Source organism: Protopterus annectens, chromosome 6.part0 (genome assembly GCF_019279795.1).
Source record: "Protopterus annectens isolate FY-2018-M chromosome 6.part0, PAN1.0, whole genome shotgun sequence".
NCBI lineage: Eukaryota > Metazoa > Chordata > Ceratodontiformes > Protopteridae > Protopterus > Protopterus annectens.
The window spans coordinates 337,966,542-337,986,640 of NC_056737.1; positions in this window are offsets into that span (position 1 = coordinate 337,966,542).

Consider the following 20,099-nt stretch of genomic DNA (forward strand, 5'->3'; position numbering starts at 1 on the left):
CTAAAGCAAGTCCTGAAAAGCAGAGAATGAATGGCCAAAAGAATAGACTTTCATATACTAAGTCAGAGATTCCATTTCTCAGAAGATTCCCTTTCCTCGGAGGTATGGTGATCTTGGAGTTGGTATATATAAGTTCTGGGGGTGTGGAGGTGCAGGAGGGGCTTGCTCCCCAGCAAAATTAAGTTTCAAGGAGAAGAAAGATTTTTGAGATTTCCTCTTTTCCTGTTTTTGGTCTTGTTAAATAAATTTGTTAGAATCAGACTGTAAAAATCATTGAGTTATTCAAAAACAATGTCAATTAATAACAAACAATAATGCAGGAGAACTCAAGTATCTTAAAGCTCTAATGTACATTAGGAGGCAAAAAACCATACACAAAGTTGTATAGAATTTTGACTAGTTTATTCGTACAGTGTTTGCCATTTTATAACATTTACAATCAGCTTTTGCCCACTTCACTGACGTGGTCAGTGACAGGGTCTTTACATCATAGTATCTTAGTAAAAAGTGCTGACATTGTGTTTTTCAAAGAAGTCTTTTTTCCATGAGAATGTTACAGCCTTGCAAACACCTGGTCAGTCACGATGACCTCCTGAGGATGTAGCCAATTCAAGGTTCTCTGATTAGTTCGAATACAATAGATGTATGTCTTTTTTAATGCCTCTCTTTGTCTTCCTAGTTCCCAGCTGCGCACTATCAGAGATAGTGCGCACAAGGCTACTCTCCTGGTGGAGGCAGGAAAGAGGACACTCATGCGAACAGATTTATTATTTTCTAACTTTGCAAAATAATCTTTTACTTGAAAGACATGAGCCAGGCTGTGTTTGCAAGCTGCCAAGGTCAAATTTCTGATTACACTGCAGCTTGTGCTTTAAGCAATAATATGCAGGTTTATTTTTACTATTATTCTAGTAAGACAGAATTAAATGCATTATATACTACTTTTTAAACTTTGTTCTCTTTTATGGATTTAAGTACATTTATTTTTAACTAAAGCACACATTTTTCTATATATTTGATCACACAACTTATATATGTTTGAATGTTTAAATACACATCTTCCTAAGCAGCACACATTGTAAATATATTTTTCTAGGCAGCATGTATGTAAATATATTTTCTAAGCAGCATGTATAGATTTTTCTAACATTCTCCCTCCTGTTAATGCATTTAATGCTATTTGAAACATAAACAGTATTATTTCATTTCTTAGCCTTTTCCTTTCAAGGACTCTCAGCTAAGTAAGTCATTTGTTTTATATTTTAGATAGACTTTTACTTGGTATCAACAAATTCAATTCCATATCTTGGTACATAGTTTCAGTCACTGATACATTAACTAAGTCTTTAACTAATTTTTTCACACAGGGTATCCCGCAGCAGACACATGCTCCAATTATGAGCAGTACCACACAAATTGCAATCAGAATGTTTAATAGGATGGAACCCCACCCCCCCAAACAGATTCTGGAAAAAGTCCGTCAGTGGGTTTGGGCCTGGTTTAGTCATTGCTGATACTTGCTGAATTACCTCTAGGTGGTCATTGATTTTATGTTGGTTGTCTGGAATGTACGCACAGCATTTTTTTTCGTGTACCACCTCTTGCTGCTAGGGTGAAGTAAAGAGCCATTCGATTTTGTAGCACAACAGTTTTTATTGCATTTAGTTCATTAGTCACCAATTTTAGGGTGGAAAAAGTTGCATTGCTCATGACTTTTTGACAGCTTCCTCAGCTCCCAGATCGATTTGACTGCTCCATAGGCTGGTGGCATTTTTGCCCTGGATATAACACTGTTGCCCAAGTTTATATGAGTCAATTTACTTTTGTCTTTTACTGAATTATGGCCTTTTCAACCAGCTTCGATTTTACCAACTGGATTTACAGGGTTTTTTTTTCACTGGACCTTTAGATTTTCGAGCTGTTTTCCTTACGTTTTGTATTTTACCCAAAGGTAATTCTGCAGTATGTCTTATTGCTGAAACCAGATAACCCAAAAAACAACTGCCGGACCAATTCTCAGGTAACCATTTATATGCCTTTTTTCCACAAATAAAATCATTACTTTGGTACTGATACGTGTTATCCCTGCATGAAACATTTTTCTATTCTTAATAGACAATTGCTTAGTTAAGACTGGATTGTCACATACTGCATTTAATGTAGTTTTCATTGAACTCAGATATGAATCATGGTTAGTATTACAAACAGTACCCCCACTTTTGACTTTAATGTAACATTTATAAGACATTGTTATATTACCATTACTCCAGCCCACCTGGAGGGTATTACTTTTGTAGAGACATACAACTCCTTTTTGTGTGAACAGGTAAAAATAAAGCAATTTTGTCCTGTGATTTCACAGTTTTTGTATAAAAAAAAACTTTCCAAAGTCTTATTTTATCCCCAGAGGGACAGAGGACGTTAAAGTCTATTATATTTTGTTGGTATAGCTGTACAAACTCAACAATTTGAAATGTGCATAGTTTCTGTATACACTTGCTTTATGGCCAGGTACGTGTTAAAATTTGGATGCCAGTCTATAAACAGTTCATCACGTCTTCTCACTTTTACTTGTGTGGTTGAGTGCAGGGAAAAACCACAATAAGAGAAAAATTGTCACACTTATAGTTAACAAATACACAGTTAAAATAATTATGCAATAGTTCTTGGGTTGCTCTGCTTTTTTGTCTTTTTTACTCTTGGCCATTTTGCCCTTGTGTATTAGTCACAAAGTTTTTATTCAGCTGAAAGTTCTTTTGTCTGAAAAAGAGTTAAACTGCAAAACAGATTTATTTATAACAGTTTTTTTATTTAATTAGCTAGTGAACTGTCAGCCTCCAGCCCTGCAGGCATGAGAGCTTTTTACTGAGGCACATAATATGCCCTTTTAAATACTACTTTAAAGGGGATTAAACCCTTTACATTTGTTACTGTTTTCATGCTCAGCAATGCTAGAGGTAAACAGCAAATCCAATTTTTTTGAGTCTCACTCATTAACTTTTTTAACTTGTTTTTTTTTAAAATCCCATTGTACCTCTCCACCAGTCCTGCTGACTGTGGGTGGTAAGCACAGTGATTTCTTAAGGAAATCCCAAAAAAATCTCCCAAGTTGTTGAATTGTCTGATTGACAAAATGTGTCCCATTGCCACTATAGATTCTTTCCGGTATGCCAAATCTAGGAATTATTTCCTTTACTAGGGCCTTTGCCACTGTTGCTGCATTTGGATTCCTGGTTGGAAAAGCTTCTACCCATTTTGAAAACATATTTATGATCACTAAACAGTATTTCTTTTCTTCACATTTATTCAACTCTATGAAGTCCATACAAATAGTATGGAATGGATATGGTGGTGTAGGGAAACTCCCTTGCTTGTTTTTTTAAATGCTCCTTGTGCATGGTGCTTGTTACAAGTATGACAAGCTGCACAAAATTTTATTGTATAATTTATGTATCCATATGTTTGGAATATTTTATTTACTAACTGTACCATCCCCCCTGTTGAGACATGGCTCTGCCCATGGCTCAACAAAGCTGCATTTCTAAATAAATTAGACGGTAATATTGTTTTTTTCCTTTGGAAATGTACAGTCCATTTTTAAAAATTGCACCTTGTTTTACCCAGTTTTGTTTTTTTGCTGTTGTAGTAAGCATTTGCATTGTTTTTAACATGTCTAAATCTAAAATCTCAAAGGGCTGTAATTTTTTATTAAAAAAAATAAAGTTTTTGAGTCTGAGGCTGCTTGCTTTGCAGCTGCATCAGCTCGTGCATTACCTTTTGAAATTTTATCCTGTTGTTTTGTATGAGCTACACATTTACAAATAGCTACTTTGGTAGGCAACTGAATAGATTTTAATAGCTCCAAAATAAATTGCGCATGATTAATAGGTTTTTCACTGGATGTAATTATCCCTCTATTTTTTTTATTATTGTGCAAACACATGCACTGTAGAAAAAGCATACTGATTATCAGTATATATGTTTACTTTTTTTGCCTTTTACTAAAATACATGCTCCTGTCAAAATTACCAGTTCTGCTGCTTGAGCATACAAGTTGTGTGGCAAAGTTTGTGCTTTTAAATTTTTAGTGTCTGTAACTACTGCATACCCCACCAGATTTTTTCCTGTAGGACCCCTTCTGCATGAGCCATTTACGTAATATGTTACCTCAGCATTATCCAAGGGCATATTTGTAAGATTTTGTCTAGGTAAAGCTAACTGTTTATATGAGGTTGACTCAGCAGTATGGTCATACATGAAAGATGTCTAGCAGGAGAAAGGTATGCAACTTTTTTTTTGTGGCAGAATTATTGCAACTGCATGAGGCATTCTTAATGTGAGAGGGTGGAATAACACCATTGAGGCTGAAGCCTGTACTGCCATTGCTGCTGCAACTACTGCTTGTACACAGTGAGGCAAAGATTGCACCACTGGGTCTAACTGTGATGAATAGTAAGCTATGGGGCATTGCTTATCCCCATGTTGTTGCTTTAATACTGATGTCATGTACCATTGCTTACAATTTATGGTCTAAAAAAAAAACGTTTGTGATAACTTGGAAGTCTTAAAACTAATGAAGAAGCTATTAACTGCTTTAACCTGCAGAAAGCCATTTCTGCTTTTGTTTTCCATTGTAAAATAATTTGGTACCCAGTTTCAACAAAAATTAGTTGTACCTAAGAAAAGACATCATCTCTTTTTTAGTTGTTGGTTTGGGTGCTTGCAAAATTGCTGTTTTTTTTTTTTTTTTACTATTAAGGAGTCTTTCAGTACGTCTAGCATACTCAAGTAAGGCTTGCAGCCTGCTTGTTCAGTGATTTATCATATGCCTTGTAATAAAACTACTAACAGAGGCAATGCAACCTTTTAAAAATGTATATATATATTTTTTTTTTAATTGTTATTTTAAGCATTTTAATAATCTAGCATAATATCCATCTACTGTCTCATTTCCCTGTTGTATGCATTAATTAATGCAAGTCCAGTCTGCTCTAAGTTTTCATTTTTCAGAGATTCTGTCTGTTAGACCTTTCACTCTGTTGTCTAAAAATGTTTCAGAATTTTTAAGCTTCTGTTTTTCTTTTGCCTGACGCCCTGCATCAGATTAAAGCTTGTTTAAGGAGTTTAACTAGTGAAAGTTTATCTAGTTTACTATCAAATTTATAGTTGTTAACACATTTTGCAAAATATCTCACATTATTTGCTTACTGTAATTGCATATGCTTCACATTATCCGTTAGGGCGGATCTCGTGATCTCTTAGTGCACTGATTTCCCATGTCTTAAAAAGACTGTTACGTAACCCTTCTCTTGTACCACGTGGTATCTTATTTCCCCATATCCACAGTAGTGTCTAGAATGACTGTTTACTTTGCTTTGTTATTCCCTGATCTATGACTCAAGATACAATACTTGACTCTCTCTCCCTGCTATCACAAACCTTAGCAATAGCACAGTGTAACCTGGTCCCTGATCTAAAACAAAGACAAAGAGGGAAATTCTTCTTACCTGAGCCTCCTGCTCTTATTGTTTCTCCTTGGGGCCCAGTCTTCCGCTTTTCAGCCACAGATCAGAAAGTGGACAGCCTCTTTACACACAACAATTCAGTCGGAGGTCTTTTCACTTTAAGAAGAACCATTCTTTTCGGCAGCTTCTCCTGCGCAGATTTATTAGCACTCATGCACTCTGTGACCTGCAGCTTACCAAGGGAATTCCGGCTCGAAGGACCAAAATGTTAAATAAATTTGTTAGAATCGGACTGTAAAAATCATTGAGTTATTCAAAAACAATGTCAATTAATAACAAACAATAATGCAGGAGAACTCAAGTATCTTAAAGCTCTAATGTACATTAGGAGGCAAAAAACCATACACAAAGTTGTATAGAATTTTGACTAGTTTATTCGTACAGTGTTTGCCATTTTATAACATTTACAATCAGCTTTTGCCCACTTCACTGACGTGGTCAGTGACAGGGTCTTTACATCATAGTATCTTAGTAAAAAGTGCTGACATTGTGTTTTTCAAAGAAGTCTTTTTTCCATGAGAATGTTACAGCCTTGCAAACACCTGGTCAGTCACGATGACCTCCTGAGGATGTAGCCAATTCAAGGTTCTCTGATTAGTTCGAATACAATAGATGTATGTCTTTTTTAATGCCTCTCTTTGTCTTCCTAGTTCCCAGCTGCGCACTATCAGAGATAGTGCGTACAAGGCTACTCTCCTGGTGGAGGCAGGAAAGAGGACACTCATGCGAACAGATTTATTATTTTCTAACTTTGCAAAATAATCTTTTACTTGAAAGACATGAGCCAGGCTGTGTTTGCAAGCTGCCAAGGTCAAATTTCTGATTACACTGCAGCTTGTGCTTTAAGCAATAATATGCAGGTTTATTTTTACTATTATTCTAGTAAGACAGAATTAAATGCATTATATACTACTTTTTAAACTTTGTTCTCTTTTATGGATTTAAGTACATTTATTTTTAACTAAAGCACACATTTTTCTATATATTTGATCACACAACGTATATATGTTTAAATGTTTAAATACACATCTTCCTAAGCAGCACACATTGTAAATATATTTTTCTAGGCAGCATGTATGTAAATATATTTTCTAAGCAGCATGTATAGATTTTTTTAACAGTCTTTTTTTTTGACTTGACAGCACTCAGCATTTCAAGTGGTGACATTTCATTAAGGAACCACTTTTCTTGGCTAATGATGATGTACGGAGGTCAAGAGAGTGAGTTGCTGATCGTTTCTAAAATCCCCGACTACATGTCAGGCTAGAGTGGGGTCTTCTAGTTTCTGTAAATATGTTTCTATAATATGCTGCAACTTAATCAAAGTCTAAAACTTTATTTGATTAATGCAGTGGCTTCATCAGAACCCACTCTTTATCTGCGAGACATAGTCTCAGATTTCACATTCATTGTGCAAGACACAGAAGGTCAGGTACATTTATTAATTTGCTAAAAATAGCTATGCACTCACCATAATGTTCCATCTGTGTTGTCCACTTTCATTTTTTCCTCAACTAATGGGTCTCAGATCCGACTTGACTGCTTCTACCAGATTCTCAGATCCAAAATCTCTCAAGCTCCTCCCTTTACTCACAATGCCCAGTCAACCTAACATACCTCAGAGTGGGTCTGCTGCACTTAGAATTAAAGGGACAATATCTTAAAGAAAATAATAAAAGACAGAATAAGAAAAGGAGCTGGAGGTCAAACAAGGAACAAAGGTTCCCAAAGAAAACCTCTTAGGTCTTTCCCGGAGCAAAGGGAAAGGGGCAGGTAGGCAGAAAGTTGAGGAAGAATGAAAATGGACAACACAGATGGAATGTTATGGTGAGTTCATAACTTTTTTTTTTTTATCAGATGTTATCCTTGACATTCACTACTCAACTGATGAGACAAAGGCCCCAGCTATTTGAACCTTGGATAGCCCTCATGGAAGGATATTCCAGAGACAGCTCTGTTCATGGAAACCAAATTCAGTTTGTAATGAGCAATAAAAGTATGAGAACTGGTCCAAGTTGCAGCTTCACATCTGTGAAAGCCTTTGACCAAAAAGCTGAAGAAACTGCCATATATCTCGTGGAATGAGCTCTAAGAGGCTTGGCAAGGATAATTCTCTTTTATTATACACAAAGGAGACACACACAGTTAACTATTTGGCCAGTGTCACTTTGGAAACTGGCTTGCCCAATTTGTTGGGAGTGAAAGAGACAAACAACTGGTCAATCTTCATGAAATCCTTGGTTCTGTGGAGATAAAAACGTACTTGACTATGGACATCTAAAAGGTGGGAACATGTACTCTTCATTATGTGAAAAGTTTGGAAGGAAAACTGTGTGGTTAATGACTTAGTGAATGTTGGACTCAGAAGCTACCTTAGGCAAAAAAATAGGTTGGTCCACAAAGACACCCTGGCTTTCTGGAAAACCAGGTAAGGAGGTTTAGAAGACAGAGGCTGGAGTTCAGATACTCATCTTGCTGATGTAATAGCAACTAGAAAAATGCTATTCCAAGGCAAACAATGTAGATCCCTCCTGGCAGAAGGTTCAAAAGTAATTTAAGTCAGGCCCTGTAGCACAATAGTTAAATCCTAAGGAGGGGTAGGATCATACCCTCAACTGTACAATTTTTTGCAGAATGCCCAGATTTTTGCCTTGTATTTTTGGTCTGTTCCTCATAAAATTTGTGATTTTTTATTTTGTGGCAAATCAGTGAGTAGTGAATTCACTAAATAATGATAATCATTTGAGTTTCAGACTTCATGTCCTTCAGAAAATGCATGGTAACACAAGAACTTCTATTCTAACAACTTTTTTAAGTTTATAAGAGCAGTATTTAAAATATGACCCTATTTTGGGGCTTTGTACCCTCATTATTTTTGGCTTTGTCCAGTTTTTTTGTGCTAAGAGGTTGAAAGCTATGGGTAGGATAATTTCTTTACTGGAGGTCTAAGTAAAATGCCTCTTTAAGAAAGGCTTAAGTAATTTAGAAGAAGCCAAGGTAGAATTATTTTCACCTAGATGGAAATTGCAGCCAAACAGACCTTAATAGTAGAAAAGCTAGCCCCTTAATTGAACATTGAAGTTAAAAAATCAAATATAGCCAGTACAGGGGCCAAAAGGGGGTTCAGATCCCTAAGAGACAGAATAAAAATCTCTTCCATTTACTTTTGTAAATCTTTGTAGTAGAAACGTTTTGAGAAGATAACAAAATATGAGAAGAGAGCCTGGACTGTCTAGCAATCAATGGATATGGAAAAACCATGTGGTCAGTTTGAGGCCTGTTATGTCATAAAAAGTTGTCCCTGTCCACTGAAACAGGAGGTACAGAGTGGGAGTCAGTGTCCAGGGTGGATGTAGAAGGTGAGGCCAGAGAAAGAAGAACCATCCAACAGGGGGCAATGAGGATAACTGTTCTTCAACCGGAATACTTCCTATAGAAATCTAAGAATGGGAGGTCATGGTGGGTATGCATAAAGAAGACTGGAGGGCCAGTCATGCCCTAGACCATCTCATAGGTGACTCCCCTGTTGGAGGGATCAGGACAAAGAATCTGGTGCTCTTGTTGTTGAGGGAAGAAGTGAATAGCACAGTCTACCCCATCAATGGAAAATCCTCTTTGATACTTTGGCATTCAGAGACCAGTCCTAATGCATCAGAATTGGCCTGCTTAGTCTGTCTGCCATCACGCTGGCTTTCCCCTGGAATGTGCATTGGTATTAGAAAGTGCCTGGAAGAGATCACCCACTGCCCCACTCTCATTGTTTCTCAACAAAGTGGGTAAGATTTGGTTCCTCCCTGTCTGTTGATGTAGGAGACTACTAGCACATTGTCCATCTGAACAGCAATTGTTCCTGAAGGAAAAACATTTTGAAAGTCCTTGCAGCACTAGGACTGCTCCCATTTCTAGGACACTGGTATTTATCTTGGCCTCTTCAGGGGACCATGTACCTCAGTCTGTCCTTCCCAAATAGTGCCCTCACCTTAGTTGGGAGGCATCCATGGTCACTGTGGCCATTGGCAGGGGAAGAACAAATGGACGGCCTTCAGAGAGTTCATTCAAATGAACCCACCAAAGATACCCTCTGCACACTTGTGTGATCTTGACTAAGGTGGTTAAAGGATGTTGAAGAATAGACCACTGGCCTGACAGTGTCCACTGAAGAATTTGCATGTGAAACCTGGCTAGAGAAACGAGGGTGACAGCAGCTGCCATGCATCCCAAGGCCTGTAAAATTAGTCATGCTGGAAGAGAAGAATGTTGTATTACTTTCCTGACCTGGGATCTGAGTGTCTGATTCAAGCAGTAGGAAGACAGGCTATCTGACTGAATGTATCCAGATAAGCAACTATGAACTCCAGACTCTGCATAGGTGAGAGTTGTGATTTGATGTAAATGACTGTGATGCCTAGATGGAGGCACAACTGGAGCATGTAGTCCCTTGTCTGCAGAAGCAGATGCCTGCTTGGGACAGTTAGGAACCAGTCGTCTAGGTATGGAAGTACTCAGAATCCCAGCAGTCTCAAGTGAGATGCTACCACTGCCATGCATTTCATGAACACCCTGAAAGCTGTGGTGTGACCAAAGGGCAGTGCTGTGAGCTGGTAATGACTGTCTCCCAGCCAGAAGTGGAGATATCTTCTGAAGCACCTGTTCATTTTGATGTGACAGTATGCATTGTGAAGATCTATCAAGCACATCCAATCATCCTTTCACAGTAGAGGCAGAATGGACTTAACCCTGACCACCTACAACTTTGAATATTGCACAAACTGGTATAGTCTGCTGAGATCCAGGATGAGTCTCAAGTCCCCTGTCTTCTTGGCACCAAGATGAATCTTGAATAGGTTCTGGATCCTCTTTTGTCTGAGGGGACCTTCTGGATGACTCATTTTCCAGCAGCTTTTCTATTTCTAATGCTATTGCTTTCCTCTGACTGAGTGGAATATTGGGGATTCATTTCATTCTTGTACAGGAAGTTTGGGAAAATGGTATGATATAACCTCTGGATATAATTCTCTGCACCCCGGAATCTTTTGTTATGGATTGCCAGGCTCTTTGGTGCAGAGACAAACACCCACTCTGACTGCCTCCAGAGGTTAGCAGTCAAACCACCTTTCAAGAGCGCTGGTGGGACTTGTCCAAGGAGGAGTCCTGGAAGCCCTATTTCTGCTGGCCACTTCTGCCATGGAGGGAGGCATCTTCTGTTTTAGTTCCCCTTCAGCCCCTGGGAGAACAATCTCCTCATGAGACTTGAAAAGGACCCTGGGATTTATGGATCCACGTTTTTTGCCTGGCCATTGATTCCTAGAGAAGGGTCTTTGAGGGGTAGAAAACATATGCCTAAGGCAGACAGGCTCTTTCCCTTTTGCTGACAACTGGTGACCATGTCCATCACTTTGGGGTCAAATAAAGAAGATCCATCAAAGGGAACACTAATGAATGAAGACTTAAAGGGCTCCACAAAATCAGAGTTGCATTCAGGTATGTCTCCTAAGAGTTATGCCTGAACCTGCAGACAATGAAGTACCTTCCGATGCATGAGAGAGCAGCCTGATGGACACATTAGAAATTAACTGGAGGGTGGCCAGTTGTGAGGAGACTCTATTCTGGTCCTCATCAGACATTGACCCAGAAAGATATTTGGAAAGTCCTTTACTGAATTCTCTCTGTAATCTTGTAAAATGTGCCATTTAATTCAGCAACCATTGATCAAAGGTCACTGAAGTGTACACGCTCTTGCATACTAAATCTGTTTAAGGCCCTGGGCTCTCTATTAGGAGTATGAACAGAAGAGCTCTGTTCCACAAGCTTTTTTTGTGGCTGCCATCAGAAAAATAGCATACACTGGGACACCCTTGCTCCAGCAGGGTCTATAGTAGACCATCAAAAATTCACTTCAGTGAAAGGCATTTTCAGTGCACTTACATCGAACATGCCATTCGTCGAACTGTTCATACTGAGACCACAGTGCAGTAAAGATCAGAAAATTTGCCCTTTCCTCACTGTAGTGTGATCTTGGAGTTTGTATATATAATTAGCAGAAGGTGTGGGGGTGGAGCTCCTACTAGAGCAGAATTCAATGAATGGCATTTCAAATGAAATGCCATTCACTGAAGTGGGGTTTTGCTGATTTTATATAGACCCCCCCCTCCAGCATACCCTGACCTTGGGAGGAGCTAAAATTTTGTGTTGAAATTTAGGGATTGGCTCCACAGTATCCCCTTCCTTTTCCACACCCAGCGAGAAAAGAGATTTATGAGTTTGTCAGCCTGGGGAGTCACCCAAGAAGTAGCTGGGCCAGACCTATAAGCCACCAGGCTGAAGACCAACCACCTTTCTGTTTTAAAAGCTCTATAATGTCTCCAAATGTGACATCTTCAGATGAAGAACTGGGGAGCCCCTCCCTTTAATCGAAATCAGTGTACTCGATGAGAGATTCCTGAGGGGAATCTAGATGTTGCCTTTTACACATCCTGTTCTGAGGGACCTCCTCAGTAGGATGATCTGGGGAAGTATCAGAAGAGATGAGAATGTCCTTAGGGACTGATAGAGATTGGGATGACTTTCCCAGTAAAATGGATGAAGGAGGCTCAGAACAAAAAAACAAGGGAGGTACAGTTTTCTGACTCCAGGGCGTCAGGGATTTCTTTCCTCTAGATAAAGAGAAGGCCCTTTCCACAACCTCAAAGACATAGCATCTGTGGGAAACTGAAGACTGGCAAAGGAGCTGATAATTCCTGAAACACTGGCTCCTATATCTCCACAGTCCTGAGCAGTACAGCACTGAATTCCCAAGTGGCAGAGATGGCTCTGGTAGCTTTGGAGCCCCCACCATACCTGATATGGCACCAACGCTTTCTGAGAGTCCTCCGGCTAAGAAATGCTTGATGCCGGTGACTGAGGGAAGTTAACGAAGTTGAAGAACCGACTCTCTTCAGATCTGATGAGCACACTCCTGGGGGTCTTGGTTCTTAGGGCTCCAAAACAGTGGGTCAGATCAGAGAAGGCGAGACGAAGGTCAAAGTAGACAAAGGTCTTCCAGATGTTTACCCGAGGCTGATGTGGATAGGATGATGAGGAAACTCCTCAGTGTCAGATTCAGATGGGGTTTGAAGCTGGGAGTACCCCAATCTCGATCTTTGTCTGAGGAAATACCTGATCATCCTATCCACATCTGCCTCGGATAAACTTCTGGAAGACCTGAGAGAAGATTTGGGGGAGGGTGGTGGAGGTCTTGAATGTCTCTGTGGGGAATCCCTCCAAGAAAGGTGAAGGGAGCCGAGAAGTCACAGGATCTAGTAGAGGGCACATGATCAGATCTGGAGTGGTTTTGATTTTGAAGTAGTCAGATCTGAGATGGCTGGATTTGATATTATTGATATTTTAGCAGGTGGGTCTGAAGAAGGATCCAAAGAGGAAGAGCAATCCTGTTACCTCTCATGAGATTCTTTGTCTTTAAGAGCCACGTCTGGCTTCCCCTTATTCAATTTCTTTGAGGATTTTTGAGACTCAGCTATAGAAGCAGAAGATGAAGACGTAAAAGACGTTCCTTCAATACCAGCTTGTTCCTCCTGTCAGTGAGAGCCCTGAAACTGAACCCAGAGAAAATAGAGTAATCAGCACCTAAATGTGCAGCTGCCAAACAATATGTGCATTCCCTGTGGGCATCCAAGTTTGGAATTTTATGCCCACAGGTGATGCATTCTTTTAAAACTGACAGGCTTGGCAGTCATACTGCCTAACTAAGCTAAGTCCAGAAGTAAACAACAAAAGAAAACTACTAATTAAAGAATTTTTTTTAACAAGACAAGAAAAAGGAAATGGAGGAAGGATAATCACCAACAATGGTAGTGCAAGAAATACTACAACCAGTAGAGAAGAAGGAGTTAAAATACAGAAATGTTTAATTAGCCATGTACCAGCAATGGTACTACTGAAAAGTACTGAAAGATCGGTAGCAACCATATAGAAGAAACACTTGAAAAAAAACTAGCAAGTAAACAAAGGAGGTAAGAAAGAGAAACAAATTAAAGAAGGCAGCAGAAGTTCTAAAATAAACACAACTATGCTAGAAAAACTCCCAAAAGCATAAGAGCGAGAGGATCCATGTCTGAAGCTGAATGACAGCAAACAGGATCTGAAGTATGTTAGGCTGGTGGGGCATCATGGGTAAAGGAAGTAGCTCAAGAGTGTTTGGATCCGATGAGCTGGTAGAAGTGTCCCAAGTCGGATCTGAGACCCCTCAGTTGAGGAATGAATGTGGACAGGCTCATATCACTATTACTCTTGCACCAGACTCAATTTTACAACATGTATACTTCCAAATGAGTCAAATATATTTTACTGGGTTTTCCGTCTTAGAATTGCTTATTGACTTCTACATGAAGTCAACTTATACATTATTCATAACTTGGTAACAAGGAACACAAAGTCATTATGTTGACAAACATCTTAGCACCCTCACCCAACAATTTGATAGTCAGAGGTATGCCAACCATGGGGCTTGTACATTAACTTGAATGGAGCAGGAAATTGGTCCCATCTCACATGATGTTATTTTTGTTCTTCAGGATTTTGTGCTCAGGATGATGTGTACAGTATTTTAATGATTCAGTAAAATGTGTACTGGATTTGCACGATACAACTTCATAAACTCTGTCCTGTGCTTGAGTTTATTCTCTTTCTAGTGCTTTGTTGCTCATGCTGTGATTGAAAAAGTCCTGGAAGCAAAGGACCATGCTGCCTAATTAGAAAATGTAACCATAACTGTGCAAAATCACAGACACACTGTCAGTATTAGCAGCTAACCTTACACTGTACAAGACCATAGGATTTCAGATTTCTGAACAAAATAAGGTAAAGCTTAATCTAATATTAAAGTATGTGGTACATGGTGCTTATAGATGAAAAAGAGAGCAGTGACACCTCTGCAAGGAGTTCTATGTCATTTCTGGACTGGGTTACTTTGTGTTTGAATTCCTAAAAGGAACATTTTTCATCTAAACGTTAAGATTTCTCAGTCTCATCCACGTCCTCATCCAATGCCTGTTTTTATTTTATGATCAAAGTGAGTATTGTTTCATCAAATATTCTGAAACAGAAGTATGGTCTTCTGCAATATTTACAATAAAGTAATTTTTTTTATTGCTGAAATATCAGGATATTACCATTTTGTTTTTTTTCCTTGCATGATACAACTGTTCAAATCAGGACTGCACTACAGAATCAAAGGCAGGCAGAAACTTTATATGGATGGCACTTAGGAGAGAATGTGCTTGGATTCTGAAACTTCTACACAGGAAGAGGAAATGTCTGCTAGAGAGGAAAATAAGCAAATTAAATTAAACTAGACAACTGCCAGAAAACAGCCTTTCATATGACTGTTTTCAAGTGTCTATCTACAGTTTAACTATGCAATGTGACATGTAGTGGCCATAGTGCCATGATGTAATTTGTACTTTTTATTACTGATACGCCCACAGAAATCAGTTTTAACTGCTGCTGATAGCATAGCAGGATTAGCATGGGAATGAGTCCTTTTATTATTGTGGATGTGCCACAACAGATGTATCCACTTACTAGCCCTTTTCTGACATCACCAAGGAATAAGTCCATCTAATGTTGAGGTAAAGAATATAGTTTTATGAAGCTTTACTTGAAAACCTCAATCCCATGTTTTGGAATGATTTAGCAGAAAAACTATCATGGTGCTATAAATACTGCAATCTGTGCTGCAAAGCATAAACAGTGAACAGTAGAGTGACACACAAACATGGAGCTAAAGAACTGAAGGAATGACTTCAACTTACAGTATACCTGCTTCGTATTGTGACTGTTCTATAGAAGTATCAACAACATTCCATTGCATATCATTGAGTGTGGAAAGATAAAGAACTGTAAAGGGGGCCAGTGAGGGAATAAAGGCATAATGTAGCGTATGTGGTATTGTTTTGGGAGTAAGACAAAGAGCTGCAAATGAGTTAGACCTTTCAATGTCATTTAATTTCCAAAACCTATTCTTTAGACATATTTTGCATGTCCATGGAAGTCAACAGATGGAAGAAGTCGCTATCATCACCAATTATTACCATCACTTCTGATGTTCTTTCTTCATAGGATCATAGGATCATAGGAGGTTACTAGGCTAATGGCTCTGGAGCCCTTACAAGCCTAGCCAAGAGTTTATTCCCAAAAAAGAAACCTCAGTCAGCATCTGTTGCCCCTGTCAACGAGGGACACAGGTGGAACCTCAGGGAAAATTTGTGGTCTCCCATCCACACATCAAAGTTGCACTTGAACAGGATCAGTGATGTACTCTGTTTGTTGTATAAGGGAAGTCTTTCCAGAGACGGGCAGCCTCTGGGAGACAAATCTGTCTCTCCAGCAGATTTTGTTAATGTTGCATATTAGATTTTGGAGTTTCAAGTGGGTAATGTGGGAGAAGTTAAGACTTATGGATATGGAGCATCTCTAGTATGGCAGGGTCCAAGATTGCCTTGTAGACGAGACACAGATTACTTCTGAGCAATCTGTGTGTGTATATATATATATATATATATATATATATATATATATATATATATATAGATATATGTATATGTGTATATGTATATGTATATATGTATATGTATATGTATATATGTATATGTATATATATATATATATATATATATGTATATGTATATATGTATATGTATATGTATATATGTATATGTATATGTATATATATATATATATATATATATATATATATATATATGTATATATGTATATGTATATGTATATATGTATATGTATATGTATATATATATATATATATATATGTATATGTATATATGTATATGTATATATGTATATGTATATGTATATATATATGTATATGTATATATGTATATGTATATGTATATGTATATATGTATATGTATATGTATATATGTATATGTATATGTATAGATAGAGAAAGAGAATGAGAATGACAAGGGAATGGATAGCGAGATAAATACACACACACACACACACACACACACACACACACACACACACACACACACATATATATATGTGTGTGTGTGTGTGTGTGTGTGTGTGTGTGTAGATAGATATTGATAGATATATGTTTAAACACATATTTATACAGCTGTATAGTACAGAGATAAAACTCACTACTACTTAATTACCTCATCTTTTCCTCAAGTGAGGGCAGTCAGACTTTACCAGATAAGCAATTTAAAAGGTTGGCAAAACACTTATTTACTTTACCATTCTTTGCAACCACAAATTACTGTAATTACTGCTTACTAAACAGTGAAAGAATTACATCCAGCTTGAATACAATTATAAGCACAGGACATTAGAGGAATTTCTGTAACACTTCTATGCTTGCCAGAATTTAATTTTTTTTTAATAATAGTTAAACAAAAGTATGTTAAATGGATCTTATAGGCAAACACCCTTGCTCTTATAAAAAAAAAAAAAAAACTGCATCTGATCTGCTGTTTTATTGCCTACAAGTAGTATATTTCATACTGGCTTTATTTGAGCTACTTACAACACAAAATTTTGTAGTGTTTGTGCTGGCTAGTACAAATAAGCATGAGCTGCTATTCCAGTTCTATTTACCTTCTGCAGAACTGAGATGTGATTGTTATTATTATGTACTATAAATTTTATAATGGCATTGGCTGCTCTTTCAGTTTCATTAATTTTATTGAGGAATGGAGGTGTTTTTGATGTTTTCAATATAAAGAGCAGCAGAAAAATAGCATGATAAAATTGCATTTTGTCAATGCTATGACCTGAGATTTGACTTCACAGCTGCATTTCTGAGCATTTGTCCATTAACTTCCAATACCAGCTTTATCCTGTTCAGTGTTTTGGGGAACTGGAGTCTAGTCTGGTAGGCAATAGGTATATCACATGAATCTAACTGCAGACTGGATCCCAGAAGAACAAGTATGTAAATAAACACATTACAAAGGAGTACACTTCCTGAATACTTAAATACTGTCTTCTTTCTTTGCAGAAGTTTTATTTGTGTTAGAGATGTTTTACTTTGCTTATTTACCAGGGTAGCAGACTGAGCCATAAGGACCCATTTCATCAACAGCCTAGGAGCTTAAGTATACAGAACTGAAACACATACGGATGATCATGATATGTAGAACAAAATAAGTGCAGAAGTAATCAAAATATACAGAACATAATGTAGTGTGGAGAGGATTAAATTCATTAAGCAGAATAAATATTTTAATTTGAATGCAGTGGCACAAATGTGAAAGGTAATGTAAGACAGTGAGGTATGGCTAAAGTAAGTAAAATGTTGTTGTTGTTTTTCTTTTGGCTTTTTCCAGGTTAGGGGTTGCCACACCGGAACTCCAGTCTGCTAATGATTGGCAGTCAATTTTTTATGGTGCCGAGGTGCCAGCCTGATGCCCAACCTTCAACGAAGGCAAGTCCATTCATGCATGTCTTTCGAATGCCACTGGACCGTGGTGAGGACATGCAAACTCCACACAGAAGGTGCTCCAGCCGCAAAATATAACACTTTAGTCAGCTCTAAAGAGAGGATGTATTTCAGAGTCCGTGATAAGGGGGTGCCAGTATTTCAGACCTAAGACTGAGAAGCATGGCCTCAGCAAGCCAGAAAATGGGAGGCCTGTCTAAAATAATCTTGCTTTTATCCCTCTCATTTCATTCCTACTTTCACCTGCCTATCTGCTTACCCCCTTCAAACAATTTCATTCAACTTTAGGGTGAAATGTTTGCCCTACAGACAAGAGAAAAATTTCGAAAGATCCTCATGAAATATGGACTTGTGATGTTGGACAAAGGACAAGAGTAAGAAAAGGTTAGATCACCACTTTATATAAGGAAGCTAGCCCTTGTAAAAGAAGGAGAACCAGTGACTAACCATTGAGGAATTCTGGATTGAAGAGACATTACAGTTGGCCCTGATCTGGCATGACCTACATGGTAATTTGTGGCGTTTACAAGAAAAGCTGGCAGAATGTAGGGAAGAAACAATGTGATGAAAAGAATCAAAGGCTTTAGTGAGGGTTGTAAAGTGCGCTTGAGAAAAGATACAGGTCTATGGCTGTGGTACAATACAGCAGTTTGAGTGCTTTTGCCCAAATTGGAACCAAGTTGAAACCTAGAGAGAAAATACTAGTTCAGAAAAATTAAGATGCTTGATATGCAGTTTTCTTCACAAGTTTGGCTAGAAAGTGAGGGAGGATACTGACTGAAAATCACAGGTGTGGCAGGGGGAGTTCATTCTGGGGAGAGGGAAGATGACTGCTTCTTACCATTAAAACATAGTAAAAGTAATAGGGAAAACACCAGGCACAGGATTCCCAAGAACTCCAAAAGCCACAGCAGTCCACTCAGCGTATTAAATGAACAGGCTTTTATTCACATCAAGAACTCCATAAGATTTAGTGCTTTTGTCTACTGCACCATAGACTTCATCAGAATCAATTAATAAACATCCTTCACTGAGATTTATACCAGTTTCAAGCCAATGAATTAATTATTTAACAGTAACTACTTCATTAGCTTAAAGCAACAGTAACAAACTACCACATGTAGTTCCAGTTCTAAGAGACTACTAATATATAAAACTAAAATAAACTGTATAAATACCTGTTGTTATTCATAAAATAAATTAAAAACCTAATACTGAAAAAAATATGTATTTATGTTTTAAACATATCTATAAAATATTCAAATGGCAAGCTGAAACTTTACCTTTACCTAAATAAACGTGCAACATATTTATGACAATAAAATACTCATATACATATTATTATATCTACTATTGTCTTAATTTCAGCACAGGTGCAATAGTAATATTATTATTAATACCAGGGGTACATGTTGCATTTAGCAGCAACTGCCATCCCACCTCTCTCTCTCTCTCTTTCAAAATAACTTTTATATCACCCCCCCCCCCCCAGGCTGTGAAATAACTATTTCCACAATGCCAAACCTGAATGCAGAGCAGGTAAGATTAGTTTCTATATGTTTATATAGGGCACTGTTTTTATTCTTTCTCCTTATATTCTAAAGATGTTTGTATATCCTGTTTTTAAAGTCTCTATAGGTTTTCCCTATATAGAATGCATCACATGTATTACACTTAGCTAAATATATCACTGGTTTAGTATTACAGTTCCCGTTCTTGGGAATCCTGTGCCTGGTGTTTTCCCTTTTACTTTTTACTATTTTTTTTTTTGGTTGTAAGGGACAACACTGAGAGTTTTGATTTAATTGCTTCTTACCATTGCCTATGGGAAATAGCCATGGCAGACAGATTAACAAAAAAAGGTAACACAGAGCCTGAAAACAATCTTTACAGCATTTAGAGAATCAGAGGTACAGACCATCAGATACTTGATGCCCATGGCTTGGTAGCTCACTAAGAATAATGGCTGTTTATTTGTTGGAAATTTTCTAACCCTGAATAAAAGGGATAAATAGGTCAAGGTTAGAGTGGTGGGATGTTTGATTAGGGATGACAGGTGAGGTGGTACTGAGAAAGCAGTTTTGAAGTTTTCGGGGGTACAGCATCTGAAT